This window comes from Euwallacea similis, chromosome 13 (genome assembly GCF_039881205.1).
Source record: "Euwallacea similis isolate ESF13 chromosome 13, ESF131.1, whole genome shotgun sequence".
Lineage (NCBI taxonomy): Eukaryota > Metazoa > Arthropoda > Insecta > Coleoptera > Curculionidae > Euwallacea > Euwallacea similis.
In genome coordinates, this window is record NC_089621.1 from 1018393 (window position 1) to 1046214 (window position 27822).

Below are 27822 nucleotides of genomic sequence, written 5' to 3' on the forward strand. Positions count from 1 at the left end.
AGGGTGGAACAAGGCGAATGTATTTCAGGCAAATCGATGACATTGTTCCCAATATAGAGCTATGACTACAAAGTACTCAGGAAGGGTGTATTATTTAGGGTAACTAATGTAATGCCATCTGTCTTATTTTCAAGCTTCGATGTTAAATCATCCAAGATAATTCCAGTGTTGTGCATGCATCAAGGTGAGGTGCTTCGAGATCACGTACCGAATAATTTTAGTTGCAGATAAAGTTGGTTAATAAAACTTGGGCATGTGTCAACTAGCCAAGATTAAAAAGATCGACTTTTTTTTTCGCTCTATTTTTTTCGTTGTTAAAATAATAAGACAATAAAAGAAGTAATACCGGATCACAGTTGACGATAAATTTACATTATACGCATATGGCAACTGTCAATTGTTTCAGATAGCAGCGTTCGAAATTTCGACTTTTGTGACCACTTTCTTCGAGAAAAAGTTATTTTTTAATAATAAAAAAATTCAAATTAAGCCCCGATAAGACGATCGTTCTGATTGTCACTTATTGAAAAGTGCCTTAGCCGAAAAAGAAAATATACGTCAATGTGTTGAGTCCCGACAAGTGTACAATTGCAACCGTTCAACAACCTCTGTTGGCGTGTGTGGAGTTAAAAAAAAAGAAAAAAAAGAACAAATAATCCACCTTAATTGTATAAATAATACGGTCGGATTTCATGCAAACGAAATTCCAATATGTGATATGCAACAAATATTGACTGTTCCTGGGGCCCAATGCGCAAAAAACCACCGGCAAAATCTCATCCCAGTTAATTAGAAAAGTACACCCGCAAAAGCAATTTTACTCGAGAAACAACACAACACGAATCCCGGAGGCGATGCCAGGCCCAAGTCAATATTAACGTTTCCTTTAAGTTTAGTAGAACGCCTTTAACAACTTTTCTCTTTAGATTAATCGAAAACTGTCCCCGAATTGCTTAAATAAATCAGCTTCGACTGTTCTGCAAATAAGCTACAACCTTACTTGAAGTTTAATTTTCACTGGACCGAAAGCAATTTGTGGCTCGGATTGTCCTTAATGAGTACGTGATTTTTAAACAGTTAAAACCGAAAATATCAACTTCCTCCATTGGCATTATTAAATTTGATATTCCAATCCGAATCTGCATGAATAACATGTGGAAGCGGAGACAGTAATGGGATATTGCCGATTATACTGTATAATTTATTTTATATGGAAAAGTATATATTTGCCAATTGTTGGATTAATTATTAACTCCCGACAAAACAGCACTTTGTTGTGGAATTAAACATCTGAATTGCGTTTATTAACTATACACAATGACCGATTTAAAATTCTGCGTGTTTGGCTAATTAAACCTGCGTATATTTAAATAACAATAATAATAATTCATCGGTAAACATCACCTTTTTGTCCATAAAGCCGGCATTAATAATAAATTTATCAAAATAAATCCGCTCATTACTAATGAATTTTTAATTGACTTGGAGACATTAGCACTGAAACAGTTACCACCCGTTAATTACCACTGATTCCGTACCTTCATTAAATTTATTAATAAACCAAGATGGCTGGAATGCCTTTCTCCCTCCTCTCGAGATACAATTTTTATACGGCGTTTAATTTAAAGTTTTTCAAACTTTAATATCTTTTATGATCTAATTAAAATTTTTAATTGCTCCGCAGCTATAAACTTTCGAAATTTCCACTATTATTCTTTTTCATAGCACCTGCATAACTCCATTTTAAATTTCTTTGGCTAAAAAGTTGCCGAGCCAACACTGACGCTGGTTTAATTAACAGTTTGTCTCTGATTAAAAGTTGTTTCAGTCACCTTATGTTTCGCAGTTAACAACCGTAACTGGAAACTGATAAGGAGGTTTAGGATTTTCAAAGGAGGGCTCGAACGGCGGTTTAGAATGAGTGCAAACTTGCCTCGGGAATGCAATGAATTAGCTCGGGTTAATATGAGGGAGAGGACATTTCGGAAAACCGACAGTTCTCAAATTAAAAACAAAATTCATCGCAGTTTTCCGGAGTCTTATCCCCGTGACAAACGCAGTTGGTGAGCCGACGTTGCGTGTTTACTCATCGAGCGTACTCATCTGGGCGCACAATACACGTTGATTGGCTAGGTTTGTTACAGGCATAAGACCTCGGGTCTGAAGTACACATTGCGAAATAACCTGTTGATTTTTTTACAGAAGTCAGGGTCGCACCAAGTCTTTTCCAAAAGAAAAATAATTCGGAAAATAAGCAGTTTTCGAATAAAAAAATAAATTAATCGCAAATTTCCGGAGCTTCTACCTGTGACAAACACAGTCAGGGAGCCGACTTGCGTGTTTACTCATCGTGCTTACTCATCCAGGCAATGCAATACAGGTTGACTGGCTAGGTTTATTACAGACACAAGAACTTCGGGTATGAAGTACACATGGCGAAATAACCAGTTGATTTTTATACGAAAGTCAGGGTCACACCAAGAACCTTCTCTAGAGGGAACATGATTCCCAGTAAATTTTACTCAAATGCAGAGCCGTTCCAGGAGCTTTTCTTACACGGAAATGTAACGAAATTTAACCAATTGGGACTACGCCTTCGAAAAAAGTGTCCATTCATTTATCCAGAGTCTTTCCGAGTGGCCTCTTTTTCGGGACACTAATTACCGAGAACAACGTAAACTAGGGTCCCAAAAGAGAAAGAAATTATTCCAAGGGCCGTACTATTCAGCACTCTTTCCTGTTATCCGTCGACATTAATTTCCCACGCCAATTTTCCTTAAAAATATACGATTATTTGCATACCCTCGGAAGTATTTATGGGCGCAATTCGGCGGCGCAATTACAAAAATAAGAAATTACTCTCCCCCGAATGCTCTTCCTTGGCCCTATAAAACTTCCCAAATGAGAAAAATAAAACTGACTTTGCCTTATTGCTTTTCGGTCTCGAATCTGGGAAATTTATGTACCGCAACCCCATTCAATCTTGTTGGGACTTTTTACACTGTCACGCTTTCGGATGTTTTCATTTTTAGTTCTTTGAGTAACAATTTGAAGCGCCCTTAATTAGGAATTTAATTTCCGCTCAAAAAGCCCTACTCGAGGAACTTTCGGGACTTCCAGAGGAGAATAATCTATTGCTCTGGAAACACGCAATATACCCGATATCAGATTCGGTTATTTTAATAATGGCCCAAGTTTTCGGTTATTATTACTTTTTAATAGATTCTCAAATCGGTATCAAAGCTCCCGCACCCGAAAGTAATAATAAACGAGCTGAAAACATGCATTTCATTAGCGCCCGAAATTATTGCCAAACTTTCATGGAAATTTCGGAAGGACTTTGGGAACAAATATTCGTTGTTGCGTCAATTCAAAGGTCTTCTTTAACTCAATCAGTGTCGAAGTCCTCGATTTCGCTGGAACGTGACTGGATTTACTCCAAACAAGACACAAAGGGGTTCTCAGGGCCCCCTTTCGAGGTAGTCAATATGCAGCATTGCAAAATGAAGCGAATCAAACCAGGGAGAATTCACTGAAAAGAATATCGGTATTGGTTTATTGCGGTTTGGCCGGGAAATGAATTTTTTAAATGTTCATGAGGTCAAGCATATGTCCATTTATTGCAGTTTATAGATTTGTGCTCTGCAGCAAGAGCCAATTCAATCTAAACAATTCAATTTTAAGGCCGTAAATTCTTGTCAATGAAACCCTCTTTAATTCCCGCCTTTCTCACTCGGTCTGTGCACGTTTATTGAGCTCATCGAGGCGATTAATTTTAGTTAAAAGTTGAGGAAATTGCTCCGCTGATTTTAAAAAGGTGGCGAAAACTGAGTATATTATTCCTCAAAGCGACCCCGTATCTCAGAAACTGGAAAAGTGAGCTGTACGAAGTGAAAATGAGAGAAATGAAAGAAAAAACGAAAACATTTGAAAAAAATAATAAAAATTAATTACAAAAAGATTTGAGAAAATTAGAAAAAAAATGAGAAAATCTAAAAAAAGGAAGAAATTAAACGCTGAACGAATGAAACTGGTCAACTGAATCCAATCTCTATTGAGTCACTCCGCAAAGTGAACGAATAAAAAAACTTTGCGAACATCCAATCCAAACAATTGAAACGAGAAACGGGGGCAAAATCAGAGATCTCTTTCCTAACAATTTAATTTCCTACTTTATCCTTATTTACCGAAGGGGCCAGAGCTTCATATTTTACATTATCCAGAGCCGCTCATCCAAGCTCCACGATAAAAATTTTAATTTATTGCGTGTTCAACGTCATCTAATTCATGTGAGAATTGGAGCACAAAATTATGGTGTGCCTGATAATTTATGCTCTTGAAATATTTATGGTGTCCTAATATACAGCGGATCGGATAGCAGTTATAAGATACTCTCCACAAAGAAGATTTATGTTACGTTAGTAATCCGGGATCCCTTTTCGTCTGTAAAAAGTCGCGAATGCTGGTAAATTTGCTAATAGAAGAAAACGACGTGAAACCTGTTAAACATCTCATTACCACCAGCATTGGTGCATTTGAGGAATAATTTGATCTTTAAAATTCATAGCGTGTAACTCCGCGACTTGTGAATGAAAACTTGATTAAAATAATCGCATTCGAGTTGCTTCGTTAGAACAACCCCTTGGGTACCTAGTTGTGTAATGAGGTTTAGCGTTTGCAGTACGGCTGAAAACGAAGGGCAAACTCGATTTTTTAAAGGGTAAAAATTTCTGAAAATTGCCCCATAAATTACAGCCAGCAGGAACGTAACATAAAATTTGAAAATTATGCCTGAATAATGCTCTAGTGCACCTGGGTGTTGCCTTAAATAATGGCCCCTAATAAATATAAGATAGAACAGGTTTGGATGTTAATTGCCCACCTCTGCAGACAATTAACAGTATTTTATAAATAATATTTTTAATTTATTCAGTGACGGGACATCGTTAATTCTTCTCCATTCCCAAACGTACCTACTTAATGTTTGGAGTTTGTTTGGCGCACAAATGCGAGGATAATTTGTCTTATTTTTTCCCCTTGAATGATAAATTGTTTCAATGGGTTTCCCCAAATTTAACGTCACTTTTCATTGTTTCCTCATTTATATTGGGCTACTCTGAGCCGGAAAAAACACCGCTGAAATATAGGTATCTTTTTAATAAATTGCCTGGTGTCTGATAACAGAAAGCAAAAAAAGACCAGCGAGTTAGTTAATCTGGAAGATTAAGCTCGAATTTTGTTTATCTCAAGAAAGCGAAATGGGGTAGTTTCCCTTGTTTTGGGAAATAGAGGTCTGCGGGGCAGCTTCCTCACCTCCCCACATCGCAGCGAAACTGGCAGCTGAGCCTTCGGAAGTCCAGAAAACAGACCGACAAATATTGACGAAACTTGTAAAGAACCACGGAAGCCCCGCTAGAGTTCAGAAAGCCACCGCTAATGAAAATAATGCACTGCACTCAGTGTATCATGCATTATAGTTAGTCTTAACTGAGAATAGCGTGCAATTTTACCTCTACGTGTGTTTGAGGCCTTATCCCCAAAGGGAATATAATAGCAATGTTGGATAATACTTTTGCTCTGCAACATCGTCATAAGACCTAATTTGTTAGCTACTCACCTGACCGGGATTCTAGCCACTGTATATTTTTTTTAACTAAAACGGACATCATCGTTTTTGCTTGACCGAGAGATGTCCGATACGTCATTTTGCCTTGAAATCATATGCGCAAACGCAAATACGAATTGTTGCCAACCATCATCATGACGTTTCACAGCCACCTTCGATGAATATACCAAAAAATCCCCAACGTTTAGAGACTATAAACAAAACAGCATTTATCAAAGACCTTCGACACGACGGCTAACGAACATTCACGATCGCTTGAACGGTTGAATTGTTTCCAGAGCCACCTTCGGAAAAAATACCAAAATAGACAAAATTGCATTTATTTACGAAACGGCTTAGATACTCGGGCCCTAACACTATACAGGGTGTTTCAGAACTATGGGATCAAACTTCTAGGGATTGTTCAGTGCGACAATAGAAGACATCTGAGTATAAGTACCCGACTCCGTAAATCTCTCCCTAAGCTTCTACGGCATCATGGTGTTCTAAGACAATTATGTGCATTACGTCTTATATCGAGTTTTAGCACGTTCTATTTTAATTTGTTCGCACAAAAGAACACTATAGAAATTATTTAAAATGTCGTCCTTGAATCTGAATGCACCTGTTAAGTACTTTTTGCTAAATGTTTATCCTCGCCAAGACTGATAATAGAAATTCTTGATTATTAGTTCGACACATTTACTGGTTAATTTTGCAAATTTTAAAAAGTTGGCAAAGTAATCAATCTTTATGGAGAACCACACCCATCAGAAACTGGCAGATATGTATCTGGCATATGAAGCAACAAATTGTAACGCAAAAGTTGCTGCGCGATTTTATCAAGAACGCTATTCCGCAAGGTAACATCCTGTGCATGAAAAGTTTATTGCAATTCACCGACGACTTACTCAGACTGGTAGTTTGAAACTTAATATGCACAGTACTGGTGCAGAGAGAACATTAAGAACTGTCCATGTTGATGAAGAGGTTCTTTACCGAGTTACAGATGAATCTTCGACTAGCACTCGTCAAGCTGCGTAGGGTATGGATGCAACTCACGTTTTCGTTTGGCGGGTATTACATGAGCAACAACTTTATCCATATCATTTACAAAAAGTCCAAGATTTGATTCCAGCCGATTATCAGCCAAGAGTTCAGTTTTGTCAGTGGCTGCATCATCAGATTGTTGAGCAATCCAATTTTCTCCGTTTTGTTTTATAGACGGATGAAGCCAGTTTCACGAGATGGCATATTCAACAGTTCGAATAGTCAGGTTTGGGCCGAAGAAAATCCATACTCAATATTTGCCAGAAGTCATCAGCAACGTTGATTTTTTCACGTGTGGACCTGTATTATCAATAACCATTTAGTTAAGCTATCCCTGTTGCCCAATCGTTCAACGAAGTCTATCTACTAGGCGCTTTCTATAAGACGTCCTGCCGGACCTTCTTGAAAACCTCCCATCAAATGTTCAACAGCAAATGTTGCTGTAACATCATGGTGCGCCTGCACCCTTTTCTGTTCACGGCCGTCAATATGTGGATCGTCAGTTCGGACAACATTGGATCGACAGAGGTGGTCTAGTTCCGTGGCCCCCTAGGTCACCTGATCTAACATCTTTAGATTTCTTCCTGTGGGGACATGTAAAGTTTTTGATTTATGAAGTGCTAGTGGAAACAGAGCAAGACCTGATTACAAGAATCACTGCGGCATTTGAAGTCGATCAAAACGATTATCAAATTTTTAGCCAAGTCCATAGAAACTATGACGTCGTTTAAATAAGTGCAATTGATATTTAAGGACGACATTTTGAACAATTATTATGGTATTATTTCGTATAAATAAATTAAAATGAAACATACTAAAACTCGATAAAAACATTTTTGCATGTAACTGTCTTAAAGAATCATAAGGCTGTAGTGCTTTAGGGAGACATTTGCAGACATAAGTTCTTATACCCAGATGCCTTCTATTGTTGCACCCAACAATCTCTATAAGTTTAATCCCATAGTTCTGAAACACCTTGTATAGTGGGACAAAATAAATTTCCAAAATATTTATATTTTCCCACGATTAATTTATTATACAATTATTTTTTATTCAGTCAAATTAATAAATTAACAATAATTTCAGTGAAAAACAATCCAAAAATAAAATACTTTTTTTCTTTTCTCCAATTGCCCATAAAGATGTTCATTTTATGTAGCAACTAAATAGGGGGATAATGTCGAAGCTTTTGCTCTAAAATGAAGTAACATCGCCCTTTGTTTTTATTACTGCTTGTATTCTGTTAGGTATGGACTACTGATCGGCACACTTCTGGTATAAAATCATTTCAAATCGGCTCTGTCTTGGCCTTAAGTTTAGACAATATGCGTTGTGGGTTATTTCTTAAATATTGTTCATCTTATCCCACACTGTCTCGATGGTATTGAGGTCTGGACTGTTTAGGGGCCAAGATAAAACACTGGGGTTATGATCGCCAAACCACTTTTCTGTGGTTTCGGTGGTGTGACAAAACGCCCCATCCTGTTTTGGAAAATGAAATTGTCGCCAACGTTTAGTTTTGAGATACTGAGAAGCTAGGTATTTTGTAGAATTTCTTGATATTCTTGCAGCGTTCGCGGTACCGTTAATGAACTGAAAATATTCCAATCCTGCAGCTGACATACAACCCCGAATTATCACCCCTTTAGGAAATTTTACTGTGAGTTTTGAACAGTCTTTGTGGAATGCTTCGTTCTTAGTGCGAATCACCCCTTTGCGATAATCATCAACGCATACATTGAATTTTGATTCATGGCTAACAGCTACTCTGGACCAATCTTCCACCAACCAAGACAGTTTAGATTTTGCCCCTGTAAGTCAGTTTTATTTTTGTTTGGACGTTAGCAGAGGTTTTTCCTTTGCCTACAAGAGAATAATCATTTTTACGGGTACTCTTTTAAATTTTTGTTTACATTTTAACCTTATAAAATTTTATCCCACATTTATGAATTGACTTGCGACGACATTACCTTGAAACATTTAATTTGGTTGCTTCATTTTACTTCGTTGTAACTTGCCTGAAAGTATTTTTTCGACCTTTTTTGCACAATTTTACTCATGTTCTTTTATCTCTGTTGAAAATTAACTTTGGACGATTTAGACTTTTACCCTTTTTATTTAAGATATTTCCTGTTTCTCCTCAATGCTTAATTATGTTCCACATTGTAGTTTTAGGAATACGAAGTTTATCCGAAACCTCGCGTATAAATTTATTGAGACAGTAGTTCTTAAGCACTAATTCTCGACCTTTTGGACTTGTAGACACCCCACCCACGTACCATTTTGTTTAAAAAAGGTAAGGATTCAAGTGAGTAAACACATACTCAATGATTTGATAGGTAATGTTTTCATCAGATATTAATCACAAAATCTACTTGTATAGTGTCCTTGTAAGTATCTTTTTACTGCCCCATCATTTAGTTGCCCCTTAAAATGAACATATGTATGAGTAATAGTAGAAAGCCAAAAAGTATTTGATTTTCTCGGTGGCTAATTCATTGAAATTATTATTAATTTACTAACTTAACATGACTAAATAGAAAAAATAATTCTATAATAAATTAACCGTAAAAGTATCTAAACATTGTAGACTTTTATTTTGCCCCATTATACGAGGTGAGTAGAGAGGATCGTGCCAAACTTCAGGAGCTTATTGCACACGAAAAATAAATGTAAAAAACTTAAATGTTGTTAGCCAATTTTCATTTGTTTACAAGTTGTAGTGTAAATAAAATAAAAACATAAAATTCAAAAAAGCTCATAAATTTCATAAGAGTTTTCATAAGTTAACATTTTGATTATCATAGTGTTATTTAATAAATGTTCAAAAATACCGCTGTTGACTTCTAAACATTTTCTACTTCGCCTATGAAGAGCGTTCGTTGCGCTTCTCATTGTTTCACGTCAATTAATGCATCTCGAGTGTCCACTTTTACTCTGTACGCGTCATTTTTAAACCAGCCCCACAAACAATAGTCTAATGGTGTGAGGTCTGGAGATCTTGGAGGCCAACTAATAGGACCACCGCGATCAATCCAACGTCAAATCAGTATCATTAATAGCAAAAGTACTTTTATCGTAAGTAGAACACTAGTTTAAACAAAAATTACGCTATAACTTGTAAACAAATGAAAATCGGACGACATTTGAGTTTGTTTACATTTATTATATTTTTCATGTACAATACGGTTCTGAAGTTTGCTATGATCCTCCCTACTCACCTAGTATATGTAGCTTTTAGGGCTCGCTGGAACATAATACACCGTTTTCAACGAAATTTAATTGCTCTTGAGCGCTCTATTAATATACACGCTGTTTAAAAAAAAATCCCACTCTACGCAGGTTTGCTGTATGACATCAGATCAGATCTATACTATGTACTTTGAAAAATAGTGCTTCCACCTTATAAAAAAACCCGCCTATTATGGTCGTTCAGTTGCTAAGCAGTTGAAATGTACCCTTATGTTACCTTTATGCACAGTGGATAAAAAGCATTCATACGCCATATTTTCTTTAAATGGCAAATATACAGGGTGTCCCAATAAAAAGGAGCGACCCCGGATATTTCTTACACTGTCGTGTTTGGAAAAATTTTTCAAAACACGTCGATTGATTTTTCTTGGGAACATGCTTGGACGTACACTTGACGCCTGAACAAACAACCCCCTGAGAGAGGGCGTTAGAACTACTCAAATTTGAATAGAGCAGAAGGGTCGTGGGACGTCTAGTTTAAAAGGTCTTGGAACCCTCTTTGCAACAAGCTATAATGAAAGTAATTTTAACGAGTCGTTTTTGCAAAGAGTGAAATTTTATTTTCCATCGTAAAATACACTTGCAAGAAGAAAATCAGATTTTGTTTGCAAATTCTCTACTTATTGCTTTTGGATTTTACTATTTTGAATAAAAAAGGTCACTAGGTTTGCTATTTTCTACCAAGTGAGACCTAATTTTATTTATTGTAGTAGATTTAAGATGCAAACATTGTATATTCAATTTAAGAACGTGCAGTTAGTGGATTTCTATTATTCAAATGGCAAGTGTGCAAGGGCTGCTGCAAGAATGCTTAACCAGCATCATCCTGATGAGTTTGCTCGTCACAAGTACGTGTTGAAACTAATGGAAAAATTCAAGGAAACTGGTTCTATTCACAACTCGGGGCACCACCCGCTACGGGTTGTCAATAAGGAAGCTACTTCAGTTGGTGTTTTAGGCTGCATTGCAACTCATTCGAGGATTGTCACAAGCTTCTAGAGTCGGCAGATCATCTGTCCCGAATTCTTCATAAGTATAAATTTCATCCTTACAAAATAAATCTTCTCCATGAACTAAATGAAAAAAAGATTTTGACAAACGTCCAGAATTTTGTGAAATCTTGTCAGACGGCCTATTTTGAATAGTCACGTGAATCAGGACAACTGTTGATATTGGAGCGAACTTAACCCCCGTTTAATACAGGTAGAGCACACACAACATCCCGAAGAGCTCAATGTTTGGGCTGGGATATTAGGCAATCATATCTTTGATCTATCTCCCTTAGCGCAAAACTTGAACGGCACCATTTATTTCGATATGCTGCAAAATTTAATTTATCCGCAAATTATTGAAATAATGGAAAGAGACGACAATTTACTCGAGAATTACTTGAGTTTTCAACAGGACGGAACCTCGCCTTATTATGCAGCGTTTGTTCGAAAATTTCTAAAAGATAATTGTCCCAAGCATTGGGTTGGACATCGAGGACCGATCGAATGGCCAGCCAAATCATCAGATTTGAGGGTTTTGGATTTTCTTACGGCGAACTTTTTTTAACTTCTTTTGATGATTTACGACAGCAAATAATTTCGGAGTGCCGCCAATTATCGCCAGAAGTTTTAAAAAGTGTACGTGGCATGTTTCAATCGCGTTTATACTTTTGTATGGTAGCAGGTCGAGGTCAATTCGAGCATTTCAATTTAAATAAATCTTTAAATTATGTTTTTTAAAAGTGTATTTAGCGATGGAAAATAAAATTTCACTCTTTGCAAAAACAACTCGTTAAAATTACTTTCATTATAACTTGTTATAAAGAGGGTTCCAAGACCTTTAAAACTAGATGTCCCACGACCCTTCTGCCCTATTCAAATTTGAGTGGTTGCAACGCCCTCCCTCAGGGGGTTGCTTGTTTAGGCGTCGAGTGTGCGTCAAAACATGTCTCCCAAGAACACTCAATCCACGTATTTCGGGCAATTTCTCTAAACACGACAGCATAAGAAATATTCAGGGCGGCTTCTTTTTATTGGAACATCCTGTATATTTACATTTAAGAAAAACGTGGTGCACGAATACTTTTTTACTCACTGGACATCACAATTTGTTGGTAATACAACCTGCATGGCTAGATTTTAGTACCCATTATCTTCCAATGCGGGATACCTTGGGTGATAAGATTGTCACCCCTTTTCTTTGTAAGAACTAGAGTTCAAGTACAGCCACGTTTCGTTAAATCGGTATAACTGTAACACCCCAATAAAAGATCAGATTTGCTATTAATCTAAGTGTTTCGCTTTAAGGACATAAATAATAAATTAGCCGATAATTGCCTCTTAGCCCTAATACCCCTTTGTGTGTGAGCCCTCAGATTGAGAATTTGCGATCTTTGCAGAATTTGTAAATTCACTTTTGATTGAATTGTTGCGTTGATGTGTATTTTGTTAATCGATCATTTTTGTAAACCTTATTGAGCTGCATTATTTAACAGTGAAATAAACTATTTCGTAAGCTGTTCCGGGGTTTGCTGTTGCAAAATCCATTACGTAACCATCAAAATCTAAAGGAACCATAAAAAAAAATTTTCCTCAGCGCCTGTTTTTGCGAATGCAGCACCACCTCACCTAGATAGACTTAGAGAAGATCAGTTTCGACTAGTTAGCTGTAAGTGTATGGTGGCGATACCCATTACGAAGGCAAAAACTATTAGGTGTACAACTTTGCTTCCGCCGTTTTTTTTCCGAATTTCGCGATTTTATTGTAAAAAACTAATTATACCTTTAGGATCCAAAGTATTGTCCATCGCTGGCCACTACTTTCTCCCATCTTTCGGGCAGCATACGAATCCCGTGTTGAAAAAATTGGACATCTTTTGAAGCGATCCACGATTCTATCCAATTTCTTACTTCTTCATAAGACCGGAAGTGTTGGTCAGCTAGCCCATGTGCCATGGATCGAAACAAGTGATAATCAGAAGGAGCTAGGTCAGGAGAATATGGCGGGTGGGGTAGGACTTCCCATTTCAATGTTTCCAAGTATTTCTTGACCACTTGCGCAACATGGGGTCGAGCATTATCGTGCTGCAAAATCACTTTATCATGTCTCTCGTTGTATTGCAGCCGTTTCTTTTTCAATGCTCGGCTCAAACGCATTAATTGGGTTCGATAAAGAGCACCTGTGATTGTTTCAGTTGGTTGTAACAGCTCATAATATATTACGCCGAGTTGATCCCACCAAATACAGAGCATGATTTTGGAACCATGAATAGACGGTTTGGGATATTCCCAAGTCTTTTTGCGTTTGGGATTATCGTAATGAACCCATTTCTCGTCCCCAGTCACAATACGATGCAGAAATCCCTTCCGTCTTTGCCTTGCAAGCAACTGTTCACAAGCGAACAGACGCCTGTCAATATCTCTTGGTTTCAACTCGTACGGCACCCAATATCCTTGCTTCTGAATCATTCCCATGTCTTTGAGGCGTTTTGAGATTGTTTGTTGAGTCACTCCCAATGATTGTGCCAATTCTTGTTGACTTTGACACGAGTCTTCGTCAAGTAATGCTTCCAAGTTCGCATCTTGGAAAACCTTCTTTCTTCCACCGCTATGTTGGTCTTCGACGTGAAAATCACCGTTCTTGAAGCGCTGAAACCACTCACGACATGTCCTTTCACTAATAGTGGCTTCCCCATAAGTATCTGAGAGCATTCGATGAGCCTCAGCAGCAGATTTCTTCATATTGAAGCAGAAAAGTAAAACCTCCCGCAAATGACGAGAATTTGGCTCGTACACTGACATTTTCAATTGCGAATAACTTTATGATGAAGACACAAATAGACTAATATTTTTATGAGGTTATGTTAACAGGTGCTCAAGGCTCCTGCATGCCCACATGGGGTTATTTATTTCGATCATTACTTACCGCTACATACATCTATTCAAAAACGGCGGAAGCAAAGTTGTACACCTAATATAAATACCGCACGACACGCAAGGCCCTCTTAGCAAACACGAGATTTTCGATATTTTCACTAGACTGCAAGAGTGAACATATGACGCATTATCGCAATCAGAAAAAAAACGAAAAAAAAACGAAAAAAAACTGAACTCAAAAAATGTGAAAATCTAAGATGGCGCCCAAAAGAAAAACGAAGTTGATGATGGCTGTCAGAAATTGACACGTCGGATGTCAAACGTGACATCACCGCATTGTAGAGGAGGAAAAGTTGCAATAATGAAATGTCAATGTTTTTTCATTACGTGGAAAAATAAGCTGAGGAAAAAATAAAAAGATTTTTTCAAAATTTCGCGAGTTTTAAGCGGTGTACCTCCATAGTTGAGCTCCAGAAATGGGCGCCTTGCGCACCCCTCATCGCCTCCCTACAAGGTGTCCCCCAGGAAGGGTCCAGTTTCCTGTCGAGGTCTAGTCGAGACCGGTCTGGATCTCGATTGCCGAATTCAGTTTTCGCTACCTTTTCCTTCGTCAGTTTCGCTATTATGCGCTCTTGCCATACGAAACATGATAATACATGACCCGACAATACCAGTCATACGCTTGATGGAAACGATCTAGGCAATCAGTTATACATTTCCCGCACTAGGGTAATGTGTTGTTGCCGAACTCAATGAGTTTTCCTCATAAGTTACACAAAATGAAACGCGAAGGATATTTTACTGCGTGGCACGGCAATAACAAAAAAAATTCCAAGATTTTTGAAAGCCCAAATTCCGCAGAACCCGCATCTTTTCGGCGCTACAAAGGAAGTTTTTGGGCAATTTACTAGGCGGATTCAGTCATAAATAACCCGAACTTAAACTGAGTGTGAACTTCCAATAAACCTGTGTGTTTACTGCAGGAAACGTGCAGTTAGCGCATTCGGATCGAACGTATAAATTATGGTTCGGTAAGCGCTCTTTAACAATAAAATTTATTGTCCGTCAATTTATCACAATAATTAACGTTATGAGGGAAAAAGCGGCGTTTTCATAACGATATCTCAAACCAACTCGGGCAATAAAGATCCTCGATGGAGCATTCCATTACGGATGTCTTGCAAAAGCGCTCAAACTGCAACTGCACCGTGTCTTCATAAATAGTGCATCCCTTCAGGAGCACATGTGGTTGCATAATTAAAAGGCTTACAAGAAAGCTTATGGATGTTCCAGGCTGGAACGTGAGAATCCTCAAGGTGACATTCCAGAGCTTCTTAGTTCACGGAGAGCAGTAATGAAACATTGATGATGTTAAGCCACCACACGGTCTTATTTCTCATCGATTCGAGGAAAGAAAATCTAGCTCAAAACATCTCCTCACACGTCTTAACCTCGGCGTCATGAGGGCCAATTTGTCCTTAATACCCCCCTCGACTACCTTTTCCAATTTCGGCAGCCATGAAAAATTACCGGGGCATTAATTTAGGAGAAGTTGAATTTGGGGTTAAATAACCTCGCATAAAGCGGTCCCATATATTTCGAGGCAAATGAGGTTTGAGAATCGAAATTTGAAAATGATCCTTAAAAATGGAGCACCGATACGACAGTGATCGAGGAACGATTCGAGGGAAATAATATTTCTGCCTAATAACATGGGGGAGATTTGAATTATTTTATTAAAAGTTTGAAGCCAGAGCTCAGGAACTTGGAGAAAATGAGGAAAATCTTCACACCTTAGACTTCTTACGGGAACTTCCCACCGCGTGCTTTTAATACTAATTAGGCCCCTCTAAACCGTATCGGTTTTCCCTGAAACTTCCAGACATGACGAGAACAAAGAACAATGCTCTCAAGCAAAAGTCTTTCGTTTATCTGGCATTTTTAAAATTCATGAGCGTTTTGAAATTTCATATTTGACCCAAAGTAGCAGATAAATACAAAGAACTGAACTACTGCGTAATCTAAAGTTTTGCAAGTTGCAGTCCCGAATTCCCCGCATTTAACCTCTTGAAGTACCTGCAGCAGTAAAGTTTTCCAGGAATGAGCGATTTTATCGTCTGAAGACGAATTATCCCTTTACAAGGTATGTAGCCTGTTTAGGTGCATTATTAGAACAAAGGAATTTTAATATCAAACTGGCAACATTGCACTCTTTTTCGGGCTCAGCTATGCTGCTTAATTTTCCTGGAGATGCACGTTACCCGCTTCTTCTTTTTAGGCACATTTCCAGTGATGTTCCGCATGTCCAGCCATCAAAAATCCCTGTGAAAGTAACGAGATGAAATAAGCTTGCTGGCTTGCACTTCAATAAATTGACTTCCGTCGCTGACTTCACACGCTGACTGACTTTTAACCGCATTGAACTTGCCATTCACTCAATTTACTGAATGATCCAAATGGACCGATTCAGTCGCCGGAAATTTGAAATATACTTTCAAGGTGGGCACTCCAACTGGTTTTATAGAGTGCAGTAGGAATTTAAATTTCAGTGTTTTTGGGACATACGTCCCTGCGGCCTGCTCGCTAACCCGAGCTAACCCGTAGCGACTTAAGAATGGAGGGTCTAATCCTCTGAAGCCCTTTCACGGATTAAAAATCAAAAGTTTTTCCGGGAGACATGAAATTTCAAAGAAGTTTTCAGGGTAGTCTTACCTGAACGGAGATTCTTAATAAAAAGCACAAAACTCCGTCGATTTGGGATTGAGGAAGTTTCAGATTGGAACGTCAACGGAATATAAATCGGTCTGATCTATTGCTTTCAAAATATAGAGATTTATGCAATACTGCTTGCTCCCTTATACACGACCGGGATTTTTATGTTTTTATTGGGACGAGATTATGCAAAAAATTTGAAAAAGGACATTTGAAATTCAAGGAAACATGCTTTCCTTTGGCCCTAGGACCTAAGTCCTTTTCTGTAGATGATGGTAAGTGCAATAAGCTTTATTGCCTGCACTTCAACAAATTGCTTTCCGCTGCTGTAGCGTAATATACAGACTTTTAACCACACTCCATTTTCAATTGAGTCAATTTTCCGAATGTGCCAGATGTACGAATAGACGTTTTATAAGAGGAGATGTATATTACTTCTTCAGCTGCAATTTCACTGTTATCTCATCGAAATAGTGACCCACGGAGAAGACTAATTACAGTCGCGTGAGTCCCTTTGCTCTTTCTAAAGTCTTTTAGGAATTTTTAAGCCCCATCGCGACTGCTTTTTGTGTCGCGTATTTTTAGGGCGGCAATTTTTCAAAATATTTCATTGAAAGGGTGTGGGGATGAAGTAACGCTTTTCAAAATTGCCCTCGGTACGCCCCTGGGTGCCATCTATTGCTCAAATTTTCATCTGAAACGTTTCCACTATGTGGTAGATCAAATGATTTTTAATGTTAATTCTGTCCGTTTGAACCTCCACCGCTGCGCCTCTAAATTTTGAGTTTCAGCGGCGTCTCGCACCGAAACGATCCATCCACCTCAGAGCAGAACCCGATGAGAAATTCCTTAATTTCCCATTCATTTTGCCCTTGAATCTCAGCTCTTTTGAGGCGTCTGTTAAATCGTCTAACGGTTCTTCTTCCTCGTTGTTTGTTTCCAGCGGTGATAAATGAGGGTTCATTATCTGAGTCAATCCACTAACCGCCCAATAGATATTTATATATACAGCGCATTCTGAAGAAGATACGAAAGGGAAACAAGCAGCAGCGACTTTGCACACCATCCCATCCATCTTGGCCGCTCCCGAAGGGCCTCTAATCCCATTCTTAGGGCGACAAAAACAAGTCATGCGTAAAAATTCGGGAGACATAAATATTCCCGGACCCCATTTCGGACGTGTCTCTAATAGCAGGATGCCACTTACGGTCTGTTCAAAGTCCTCCTGTAATATCCCGCAGGACGAAGTGGGATTACATGCGTTTCGATTGCCCGACATTGATGATAAGTGCCCATTTCGCCCGGTTACACTGAATTTCGCACTGCCTGAAGCAGTTTGCTAATAAATCGGGATTAGACAGGTCAGGAGTATGTCTTGTTTGTCGTCTGAGATGACTTAAGGACCCACTAATCTGGGAAATCATGTGACTTGTTTATAGCCCAACTAAGCTCCGCATTTAAGCATGATTCTGTGAATCTCTGACCAGATATATCTATGGAATAAAGTCCCTTTGATTAAATGCGACTGGATGCGATTAATGCGAAAGATAGTCTAGTTTGGATAGAAGCATGCGACATCATCCCCTGAACCGGGATTAGACAGGTCCGGACTCCGTCACGTTCGTCGCCTGAGATGACTTAAAGATCCTCCAAAACTGGGAAATCACGTGACTAGTTTTTACTCTAATCGAGCTTCGCATTTAAGCACGACCCCGTGGGCCTGTGGCCAGATATATCTACGGAATAAATTCCCTTTGACTAAATACGAATGGATGCTATTAATACGTAAGTTGGTCTAGTCTGGATAAAAACGTGTGACATTTATCTATCTGGAAAAGCAGTGTTTCTGAGGGAGCCCCATTGCAATTAATACTACCTAAGGATACGGTCTGGGGTCCCAAAAGGCCCTTATGTGCCAGGAACTTCCCTTCGAGTAATTATTTTTACGCTCGCACATTTCTAGCGGACTTCTTCACACGCTTTCGGACTTTTGTGCTGCGAGAAAGCCTGTTATTGAGGAATAGAAATCTATATATTTCCTGGATTTTAGAGTGTGGAAGGATAAAAGGAATCGAGTGAAACCCGAAAAAACATTCGCGTCAAAAATTCGGTACAATCAGCCCCCATTTCCGTACCAATATTCCGAGCCATCGCTCAGGGCTTTTTACCAATTTGCATCTTATATTTTTCAAAGATGTCATCGCTTTCGCATATGGCATTTTTTCGCTCCAATTTTCAGGTTTTTATGTGTTTTAGCTCGAAAAGCCGTGGCAGATATAAGAGGAATGGAAATTCATGGATATATTTTTTATTTTTTTAGTGTTCGCATAATATTGGCATCGCTGAATGCAGCAGTTCATTCTATATACACAATGGTGTATTGTACGTCTAGTAAAAAGGATGTTAAATATCACATGTACGTATTATGCCCCTAGTGCTGACAACAGCGCATAAATGTGCACTGTCCACATTGAGATGAGTGTGCAAAGCACGCGCATGCGTGCATGATTTGTCGTCGATGACAGTATGCAATCTGCGTTTTTGAGGTTATTGTTGTTAGTATTGTGGTGCACCATTCGAGAGATCGTCCACTCCAAGAACCTGCACCGGCAAGTGACACTGTCAGGAAAGTCTCACTTGACGGGTGATAGCGGAGGATAAACAAAATGGATCGTTAGCTTTTAAATGGGAAAACAACCCCCGAAAAAGCTCTCTTCTGCTCTAAACTCTCTCGAGGTAAAGTACCACAACATCACTTTTAGTACTAGTGATACCAAACTGTGATAATTAGTGCAAACCTTAACCTGCGCAAAATAAAGTGGTTTAGTAGGAAAAGCGCGTATTCAATCTACTGGATCAGTTTCTCTGTCGGGTTAAATACTGATCCTTCCTGCGTGTCCACCGGGAACTAACAAGCAGTACGAATCCGTTCACTCCAGGTGCACTCTACACTATTACCGACATCTCAATCGGTAAACGCGCGCATACATAACCTCGATAGTATCTAGATATTTATTTATTTCCGAGGCAGCGGGACAAAATGGTTTTAGTATTTGTTTAACTTTATATGCTTTTTAATTAATGTGAATCTCCAAGAATTTGTAGGTAAGAACTTTGTAGATTTTTAAATTTAATTTATTAATTGATACAGTGAATTTTCAAGTGCATAATGCATAAAGGACATTAGTTGTATTTGGTTTCTTGGTGTATCACCGCAGCTGTGACGCTAATGGACCCAAGAGCGTTTCCTGCTGTTTTTCAAATCACTATCCTAATTTTTATAATAATTTTTAAAATTTTTTATTTATTCTACTTCGGGGTTAATCGTTTTAATAAGGCATCGACACATTCCTAAAACATAAAATCGATTTTCTCTTCAAAACTTAGCAATTTTGTCCTATAATTCGGACGAGAACGGAACAATTTAGCAGAAGTTTTTTTTTTATCTTTTACATCATTATCTTTTCAAACTGGAGGGCTAACCCTTCGTTGGTTTTAACGATTCTGTTTGAAATTTGTGTAAATCGTCAACGAGAGGGCGATCACTCGGAATTTTTTAATGAACAATTTAGCGAAGGCGGGGGAAATATTTAAGATTCGCCCTCGCGATAATAGACCTGAGTGGCAAAATCAAATTTATCGTCATCGAGCCTCAATTATCTATTAGGCAAACCAGTCCGAAAGCTTTGTAAACTTCCCTGATGTAAAATTGAATAGTGGTCAGCGGAGCTACGCCCACCAAAGCACACTCCCAATTAGCTAATTAAGCTTTAACCGGGTTAAATAATTGTAATTAAAAACAGGCACCTCTCGTATACATTTTCCGGCTCCTAAACACGAATTAGACGCCAAACCCTAATAATCAGGAATGATGTTGCTGCATCGTTATCCGTATTAGGACGACACCTTGGAGAGATGCTGTCCAGTAATTTCCTGGCATCTAAGCTATTCCCTCAGGAATAGAGGAAAATTACAAGGTAATACGGAACGTTCTCGAGGATTTGGGACAGTAATCTTACAGTTCGGTGGCATACAATTACGGCACTGCGAGATTCGAGTGGCTTATTGGGTCCATTATAACCCTGCCCAAGGGCACTACACTGCAGAACTCACTTTTGAAGAAATTTATATTCGAGGTTAATTAGGGGATTTCAAAGACAATTTTGAAATATACCGAAGTTTTCGTGATTCTAGAAAGCTCCTTTAGAGGCCAAAAAGTCCGTGTTTGCGTGAGTTTCATATGTTCGCAAGAGCACTCAGGTCAAATAATTCCTTTGATAAATTACAAAACTCGCAACCCTCGTCGCTCTTAAAGTTTTAAAATCACTTAATTGAAGAGCTGTGTAACTGCCTTGACGTTTTTTCTAAGCTTCAGGGCAAATGATTTACAAGGAGCTCAAAACAGAAGATTTAAGCAAATTTTAAGAGCCTCTAAGCACACAAGATCTCAATGAAATTTTTCTTATTTTCTCTGTGTAGCGACGTCTCCTTTGAGGCCCTCAGAATGAAATATTAAGTAACAAGATAGAATATGCGAATTTAAAAACCTCAGCCCTTTTAACTTGGAGCATTGCAAAAGAAAATAAATAATATCGATGCTTTCTGGTATTCGATCCCCTTCTAGGGCCCCAAAATGAAATATTACAGAGCTTGCGGTTATTCGTCTGTCTCTGAAACATCAAACACAACGTTCCAGAGAAAGTTGCTCTGATGGGTGTTTTTGCCTTCTTGAAGATTTAGCAAAGCCAGCGATTGTTACTAGTTTATAATGTCACGTAAGAAACTCCATTCGAACTGCACCTGAGGGACCCATTATCAGGAAATTTGCGATTTGTGACTTTCCCGCGGGATCACGCCGAGTAGCAACTGAAAAACCTCACAACTGACGCCATTTTCTGGTGCCCTACAAGTTTCATTACTCAAACTGATTAAAACCGTTTTAAACTTCCATTAATAAATAATCTTGTTTATGAATAACTTGCCAACTCTGCAGACAATTTGTTTCCTTTTAGGATTAACTTTTCAAAACTCTAATCGGACGGGCGGTTGTTAAAAGCTACTGAAAGCCATTAAATAATTTCATTAAGGTCTTTAAGATTCGTCTGGAACATAAGAGCGCGCGCAGAAAAAGTGACGTTTATTTGTCTAAAGTGCGCGCAAAAAGCCCCGATTTCTCGAGCCGTCAACCGCAGTGCAATTAATTCCATCTTAGGTCCAGTTTCGTTCCTTAAGGGCCATTAAGGGCAGATAACTTGGCCCGAGATATTATTAGGTTGAAGAGCAGGCTTGATTTTAAGAGCCCTAAAACGTTTGATTATTTGCTTTTCGGAATTAGTCACCGAAAACCCATTCCGGCGCTACTAGAGAGACCATATTACGTTTTTAGGGCTACGTCATGCATAGGGAATTTCTGATGTTCGCAAATTACAAATTCCTGAATAATAGTGCCCGAGTTGCTCGTTATAATGTGGTTAGCGACGTGGTAAGATCAGTGGTGGCTATATGGCGCTGCATAATTCTGGTTTAAGTTCTACGTAGTCTTGAAAATTATGATTGCGTTCCCCTTTAATTCCTGACTTGTTCAAACAAGCACTGAAGGCAATCCTTAGATTGTTTAGCGGCACTCTGTGACGGTCTTTTATTTTCATACAAACGTGTAGGACGGAGAAGAGAATTTTTGGACACTGAAATTACCCTAAACGTCCTTAGAAATTTTATTTTTATTTATTCTCATATTTTTTTATCCGTTACGGCCCTGGCCGAAGGCACGTGACCTACGATGGTCTAACTCGATCATATAGCCGGACAAAATTATTTTTAACGACAAAAGTTTTAAAATAAAACATACAGAGGATCCATTTCTCAAGCTCAACCATGGGGATCTCGGTAACCACAAATTTAAATTCCAGAAAAACGTTTTTATTTCTCCCTCAGCTTATTTGATGAGCTAATTCGCAACAGTTTTGAGGTCAATTTGAGATTTTTATCGAGTGATGCAGACTATTAACAGTTACGAAACAAGTTATACACTCATTCATTGCTTGATGACTTAAAGCACTAAAAAAGAATCGAGAAAATTATTTTTAACGAGTCCATTTTTAATGTGGCCCATAGTCACGTTCCCGCATATCTCTCCCTATCTTCCATTCCGGGTACGGTCATTTATTCCGGATTAAAGTCCGGTCGCCAACAAGCGCAGTCCATGGCTTTTAATTCTCCGCATTTTTTCTCTCCCTTCCTCCCACCAATACACTCTATTTCCCCGTTCGACTATACCTCAAAACATAGACAAATTCCCTCAAAACCTCATGGGCACAAATCTCGTTTGCGATTCATTTATCCACATCCAGTTTCGGTGAGATTTTGGTTTGTGTAACAACGTCCTCTCGGGAACTTTGTAAGACTTAAGGAGTTTAAATGGCTAGAGAAGCGTAATTAGGTTTGGTTGAAACGAGGTTCGCTAAATAAATAACGAGGCAAAAAGTCTTTTAAAAGGCTTCAAAAATTCTGTTCGATAAACCTATATTTCTAGAGCATAAAGCGGGTTTAAGCTAAATATAAAGGAAGCCAACTGACTAGAATCACCGCTTTGAGGGGCTAACGTAGCTGAAATGCACTTTACCTGTTTTAGCAGGGAAGTTTAATTTTCAGAAGCCGTGGAAGTTTTGGATTTTCAAGATTTTAATCTGCCATGAAGTTAATTTTAGTCAGGTTTCTTCCCTTATTGGGCAATTTTCTCTCAGGAGAATTTGCACCGCAATCATCACTCCTACGAACATGCCAAAAACATAACGAAATCCATGTCATGTTAGTTTATGCAAGGTGTCTCAGCAACAGAAATTGCTCCTATGAGGGGGTTCCTTGCCAAAGCTTTATGAATACCATCCAAATGTTTATAAAGTTATTATGCTCATTCCGAGTGGTTTCTCTCAAGTTTCTCTACTTCATCTTATAGCCCCATGTTTCTGTTTCGAATTACCTCTTCAGGTTTCAGCTTCAAATCGCTTCCAATTAATATATTAAAGGAATATTCTAAAGGCGTAATTTTTGATGCCTGCAGGTAAAAGAGATGCATGGCAAAACCTTTCCTTGACCCGCAAATATAGACACGAGATTTCACTGAGTTCTCCCTTAAAAATCCTCAGTTTGAGATGTCAGAACGACGAGTTCGTTTCTACGTGATTTCCATAAATTTCCATTTCCCTAAATAGTAGCAGCTATCATTCCGAATGTTCTCGAGTGCCCGTAACTCTTCGTTCCCTTTTGAATAAGGGGGAATTAGTCCAAAATTCGTCACTTGCTCCAAAACATCAAAAATCCCAACTAAATCCGCGTGAAAGTTTGGATCTCAAAGGGCCCTTGTGGGGCAACTTCGCGACTTTAAAGCAGCCGAGTGCCCTTTTGGCATCCGGCGTCGTTATGTGCTCAAAGTGCGCACCCTTTGATGCAGATTTGTTTTGGTTCATTAGACGCCAATTTGACCTAAACTGGCTTCAGATTAGGAAGTTTTCCAAAAATAATGCCGTCATTGTCGTCGAGCTTAATTTCAGAGATTCTGCCCCGACAGACGTAGATATTTGGTTTTATCCTGCATTGCAGCCATTTGAACTTCAAATAAGCTTTTGTGATTCTAATCTAAAAAGGCTTTAATCAAGAGTTCAGTTTGTTTTTCCCGTCTGATGTTGCTCAAAAGGATTTTTTAATTATCCGACTTTTAATAAAGGAAGAGGAGTTTTGCTTCTTGATCGAAATATGGTTTATGCGATAGAATTGAATTTACTGTTTTCTCACTTTTTTTAGTTTAACTGGACCGACGTAAGTGAGGAAAAAATGAAAGCTGGAACGTGTTTACTGTGCTGGGCGACTAAAAGCAGGCCCATATCGCTTTGGCAAGCTTTCAGCAGGAATTTAATTAAAGTCCTGTTGAGTGAGGCGCATTCAAAATGGGACAGTATAATATTAAAATGCCGGGTTAGAATACATCCTAAAAAGGCTTAAATTCGCCACAGACGGCTACAATAATTAAAGAACAGAATGACCGTTGTTAGTCATCAATAGCATTTTTTGCCTTTTATTTACGTGGAACTAATAAAGCCGAAAAACTAGTTAACTGGAGGCAAGTCACCCCTTGTGCATACATATTAAGCAGTTTCTTGCCTACTAAACATGAATCTCAATAAAATTACATAATAGCGCAGCTTTTGTTGAATACAAATTCGAAATTTGTCCTCGGTGCTTTGTAATGGCAACCTCGTGCCCTCGTTTTAAAACACACATAGATTGGCCGTGGAGAATTCACACAAATATTGAATTCACACAAATAAATCAATACTCGCCATTTCGTCCAGAATTATGTCTAGTAATAAAGACGCATAAAATCAGCACAACGCTTCTCACACATATATCTCCCTTTGACAACCAGAAACGCCATAAAATACGTTTCTTTTTAACTTAACAACGCATTATTTTCTCGCTGGCTTTTGTAGAGGAAATCCGCCATTTGCCTCCAGCAATGTACACTAGAGCCACTTTACAATGCCTACACGTTTGAAGCAGAGGCAGTTTGCTGTGCGATCGTTTTTCAAGGATTAACAATCTTTCTATGTAATAAAAAGTTGGAAAAGGTTTGATTGGGTGTAGCAAAGCGGCGCTGGACATTAAATAAATTGCGAATTTTTGGAGATATCGCCGAGAATGATGCATTAATCACACACTAAAACCCCTTCTAGCACTATCGGTTTCTAACACAATTTTTAAATCCTAAAACGTGTCTTAACCTAAGTTGAAAGGATTTCTGCTTGAATCAATCAAATAGGAACTTTTGAGGCCAAAAATGGTCTCTTTACACTCAATTCCGTTTGAAGGTTGACTCTCGCTGCATAAAACGGGCGGCCCACGTAAGGTGATCCATTATATTATCTTAAAAACTGTAAAGTTTAGAAAAAAAAATTATATGAAAGTTATTTAGTTTTTCGTGACTTTTTATTTTTAAATATTTTCGAAGTTACAGAGTATTGCAGAAAACAGTGGTGTGACATAAATGCATTTTTTTAAATTGAATTACCCTATGTTTTGTTACGGACACTAATTTTTTATTACAAAATATTTAAAATATTTAGCAGTTTTTGAATTAATTCCATTTAACATAAAAATCGAAGAAAAAAGAAGCTTTTTAAAATTCTCAAAAAATTCATATGGTATTAATTGTATTGTTTGAAAACTTGTCTAGTTAAGAACAAAGAGTTCATTCTACCAGAGTACATTTTTAATTTTCGCAAAAATTTTATACAGGGCATGGGAAAAAATACCTGCACTTTCTACATTTCAAGTGCCTCAAATTCTATTTTTTCAAATAAGACACTCAAGTATTTTTCTTTGAAAATGGATTCTTCTTTTAATTCACTTTCAAATAATATATGTATGTATATATGTATATCTAAACTGAAGAGATCTTACATAGTTAGCCGATTAATTCTTTCAGCATTATTTATATTTAACTCATTAGGTAATGCATATAAATCTAGAATACAGTAGGCTTTGAAAGTATCTAAGACACCAAAAATGAAATGCAATTTTTCATGTGATTATTTGAAGATATGGATCCACTGAATGACCTCTTAGAAATCCCGATTTGGTATTGTTAGATTATCTTTGGGGACATGTGAAGGAAATAATTTATCAATATCGAATTAACAATGTCAAAGACTTAGAAAATAAAATACGTCAATCAATAATATTTATAAATTAAAACGATGCAGTATTAATGTCGATAAGGAAACTATAGGAAAAATATACTACCTGCATAACAATTAGAAGTAGTAATGTGGAAAATTTGTTATAATAAGCTTTAAACTTAATTTAGAATAATATCTATGCATTAGAATTCTATAATTGTAAGTTAATTTAATAATAAATATATAATTATTAATTTAAATAGAAAAAATGGTGATTAAGAGCATTAATCAGCTATGTACGATCTCTTCATTTTAAATATATGACATGTACATATACAATATATATACATATATCATTATGAAAGTGAATTAAAACAATTAATTTTTAAAAAATACAGGATTTCCCATTTAACAAAAATCGAGTTTGAGACGCTTGAAATGTGGAAAGTTTGGATATTTTTATTCACACCCTATATAAAATTTCACAAAAATTAAAAATATACTCTAAGCGTAAAAAGGATCGTTTGTTTTTAACTGGATAAGTTTTCAAACAATACGATTAATATCATGTGAATTTAAAGGAAATTTTAAAAAGTCGTGTTTTCTTCAATTTTAACGTTCAATTGAATTAATTCAAAAACTGCTTCAAATTTTTCATATTTCGTAATAACAAAAATCCTTTCAGTTACAAGCAGAATTAATATCTGTAACAAAATATAGGTCATTCCATAAAAAAAATAAGTATTTTTGTCATATCACGGTTTTCTGAATCTCCCTGTAACTTTGAAAATATTAAAACATAAAAATTCACGCACAACTAAATAACTTTTACATTTAACTTTTTTTTTCTAAACCTTACGCTTTTTGAGATAAGGTAGCGGAATATCTTACGCGGGCCACCCTATATATTCCGTTTTCGTCCCACATCACTTTCATGCAATTTAACCGTACCCAATTGACAGTACTGGCGACCTGTAAGCTGAACTGTCTGAGCCGCATGCAAAAGGTCCATAAAGGGCAATTTGTCTTTATAGTAATTTACGGAAAGGATATGGATCGGAAGGTGTTGTGGCTATTATCCTCGAGGTTCCTTTGTGATTTGCAAATACCGTGCGTTTTAAACAATTTTCGGTCAAGTGGGCTTTGGTATTATTTGACACTCGTATATCTTTGACATGTTCTACGTAGGACTCGAACACGACAAATAAACCTAATCTCACTTAAATACGACTCTGTTTACCTTTATTATTAATTGGATTTTATTAGAAATAATCTTTTTCAAGACTCCGCGAACTTGTGCGTTAGTTAAAGTATTCTGAGCGTTACAAATGGTGTCTACATTCGGACAAAAAGTCTTTATGGTTGAGTCTTATTTTCGGAACGAACAGTTCATAAACGGAGAATGGGCCTTTGAAATTCAGCCCTGCCTTGAAGAGTTTCGTGAAAAATTTCCCCACATTGCAGTGCTGGAAACGCAATTTCGCGACACTTTGAATTATGTTGTGAAATTGTTTCGTGAAACTGGTAGTGTTCAAAGGAAATCGGGAAGTAGTAGACCAACTAATCGAATCCTAGAACTTGTTGAAAATGTGAGGCGAGCATTGGATGACAATCCCAGAGTATCTTCGAGGGCACTTTCATAATAAGTGGATGTATCGCCTAG

General features: G+C 37.7%; 1 protein-coding gene across 2 annotated transcripts in view; it reads right to left on the minus strand.

The window, feature by feature from the left end:
* Nucleotides 1–27822, minus strand: part of LOC136413193 (zwei Ig domain protein zig-8-like) — a 127982-nt gene that overhangs the window by 35388 nt on the left and 64772 nt on the right. The gene's annotated exons all lie outside the window — the stretch shown is intronic.